General features: G+C 36.4%; 2 non-coding genes across 2 annotated transcripts; one reads left to right on the plus strand and one right to left on the minus strand.

Moving 5' to 3' along the window:
• Window positions 1–277: 277 nt before the first annotated feature.
• Window positions 278–349, minus strand: TRNAQ-CUG (transfer RNA glutamine (anticodon CUG)). The gene has a single exon. It is a non-coding gene; the product is annotated as a tRNA-Gln (tRNA).
• Window positions 350–1628: 1279 nt separating this feature from the next.
• On the plus strand, window positions 1629–1700 carry TRNAQ-CUG (transfer RNA glutamine (anticodon CUG)). The gene has a single exon. It is a non-coding gene; the product is annotated as a tRNA-Gln (tRNA).
• Window positions 1701–3245: the final 1545 nt, after the last annotated feature.

Genomic DNA, 3245 nt, shown 5'->3' on the forward strand with positions numbered 1-3245 from the left:
TGAAACACGCGAGATTATTCTTACACAAACAGGAATAGGAAAAAGAAGAATTTATTCTCCACTAAAACAAAGGACGGAAAACCTGTTGCGTGAGAGGGTGATAGTGACCACAAACGTCGGAGTTTCAAGTGCAAACAGAAACACGCACACGTTTATAAACGGCCATTTTTAAAATAGTCACGTAAAAATGTCTTGCTATCTGTGAGTTGAAATAATCATGAAATCCATTAACATTCCTTTATTTAAACATTCAAATTTATACAAAATCAACACCGTCAGGTCCCACCGAGACTCGAACTCGGATTGTTGGATTCAGAGTCCAAAGTGCTAACCATTACACCATGGGACCACTCTACCTGGCCCACGGTGCCATAGTACAAAATCATGCCCTCAGTTCCGTGTGCTTGCTTGCTTGCTTGTTCAGTGTTACAGATCATGAGGCAATCACGATACACTATTGTCATTACCATTATTTAAAGTGAATGCGCCCAACTATTTGTTACTTTTAGAATTAAACAAATTATTATTATTATTATTTTCATGATTACATTATAAATAATGGGTTCTATCATAATTATACTGCAACACTATACCCGAGCTTGTGTGTGCTTGGTGTACACTGGTACGATATATTCAATATTACCGTTATTATTATTACTTTTATTTTATTATTATTATTATTATTATTCAACGTGAATACGCATAATTTTTCTTACTGCCATTTAAACGGACAAAACATTACTGCCTTTATGATGAAAAAATGCACGATTATTGTTATTGCACTATAAGCGGGCAATCTCTCATGTAGACAGGTAACAAAGACATTACGGGCGATATATGAGGTATCGTAACTAGAGATCATCTCAGTAAGAAGATAAACCTAAACGCATTTGAGTATCCAAGGCAATTTTATTTCTGTCTTGGTGTATACCTGAGCTTTGTCTTGACCCAAAGACCATTGATTCTTGACGTTTCTGGCCTTCTCATCAGTCATTCTCAAAGTGTAAGACGAGTACACGATGAATACTTCAGGAACGAACTGGTGCAAAATTTGGCAACAAGTTGCTAAGAGGGAAACATGAAAGGTGCTCATGTGACACCATTATAGTTCAGTGCTTGCTCTCCGACGTGCACTTACTGTAGTAATACACCTGTTGGTGGTGGGTTGGTTTAGACTAGGCTGGCATATGCCAGCATGGGTCCTTACCTGTAGGCGGCTCGCAAGTGTGTGAAAGCGTTAAGGGGTCCAAGAAGTCTGCTATGGACCTCTGGAATCGACATACCAATCGGGGGACACACCCGAGCGACACCACCATTATAGGAAAGCAGTGGCACATTGCTCTTAGAACAAAACAGGTTCCATTGATGTTCGCGTCATACTCCTGGTTTGAATTCTTACTCTCAAGATATATAAAAACTTCATCTTTATTTTATTTTGCTTCTTGCGATACTGTTTCCTTTACGAACGATATATGAGAGAAAAAAAAAATTACGGATGGAAGACATGTGACCGAGGGAAGTAGGAAGAGCATGGTGAGAGGATGAGCAATATCCAAGAGGAAGGGCACTGCCTTGAAAGTCGACCGAGGTAAGAGAAAACGATAGGGTATCATACTCTAGCACCGCACGGTCCCATGGTGTAATGGTTAGCACTTTGGACTCTGAATCCAACAATCCGAGTTCGAGTCTCGGTGGGACCTCGTTAGTCACTTTTAACCTCAGGATCTATCCAACGGAAAATGACAGAAAATGCTTGGCAGCTGTAAGGGATATGCAGTGTATGCCCTTATGCCGTTCAATAATGATCCAAGTTTAGTGCAGTTTGACACGAGTCCCGCTTCAGTGTTTATTTCTTATTAATTTCATTTAGTTTGTCTTGTTTATTTTTTTTATTTCTGGTGTTATTTATTCAATTATGTATTTTGTCTTACTTACTTTTACTTTCTGCAGTTCATGTACCTTTCTTTTCCAGCTTATTTTACTTTGTTTTGTAGCTTATTTATTTATCATATTTGTTCTTTGGCATTTGTCTTTCATACTTTATTCCTTCCATAGTAACTCCCTTTTCTGTGCTGTCCTGCTTTCCGATGTATGAGCCCTTGGTCTTTGAGCTTGCTAATAATAGCAACCGATTGACAATCCTAAGGCACAGTGTCCCTTGAAAATTTAAAAACAATCCTAATAATAAATCTGTTCACTTATCTTTAGATCAGACTGGCAAACACAAATACATATTGTTGATACAATGTAGAGAAAGCATAACCCTAAAAAAAAACGAATATTACAAATTGACATATTAGGTCATTGTATCATTAACACCAACACAAGATTTAACGGGAATATTGTTATTGTATCACTAACATCAAAAGTGTTAGATTGAGCTGAAGTTAATGAACGGTAATATGCGTGACGAAAACAGTAAGGCTATAACAGTGAACTTCGACAATTCTATTAAAATACAATTATACCAAATCACTCCAAAATACATAATTATCGAAATATTTTACACACAATTCTCTCTGGCTTTGTCACACGAGCGCGCACTTTTTGGCAACTTTTAGCATCTTGCCGCCAAAATAAGCATGATATCGAACACAGGTGATAAAATTGAATCCACGCAAAATCCTGACTACTTAAATAAGCTACCTGCTAGAAAATGTGATCGTGAGACACTGCAATAAATAAAGAAATGAAGAAATAATTCAAATTAACAAACCAATTGAAAATGAACAGAACTTTCACATTTATTCGACCGGTCTTGCAGAGTTGCCAGCTGCTAATAACCATTCGCTCTTTTTTTTTTTCTTTACTGGAATGTAAATACCACAACCAAACGGGTCTCCTCTAAATTATGATCAAAGATAAACCACTTATTCGTTTACAAAACTTGATGACATCCGTGTGAAAACATGGCAGAGTTCAGGCATGTGTGCAGACTTGCATAAAGGCCTATGCATTAAACATATGTTCAAGATGAAGGCATTATGTACTCAAATTATTTGCTGTCAGTGTCCCGTAAAGGTAGCTTACCCAACTAATATTTTACGCTGATAATTTAGGTTTTTGCATATATATATATATATATATATATATATATATATATATATATATATATATATATATATATATATATATATACATACATACATACACATATACGCTTAAAAATCACAGTAGATGCACATAACTTCAGTGTATACATAGTGAATCCACAAAAAAAGACTGGTAAGAAGTTCAGCACCAAG

The sequence above is a fragment of the Macrobrachium rosenbergii genome, chromosome 9, assembly GCF_040412425.1.
Source record: "Macrobrachium rosenbergii isolate ZJJX-2024 chromosome 9, ASM4041242v1, whole genome shotgun sequence".
In the NCBI taxonomy this organism is placed as follows: domain Eukaryota; kingdom Metazoa; phylum Arthropoda; class Malacostraca; order Decapoda; family Palaemonidae; genus Macrobrachium; species Macrobrachium rosenbergii.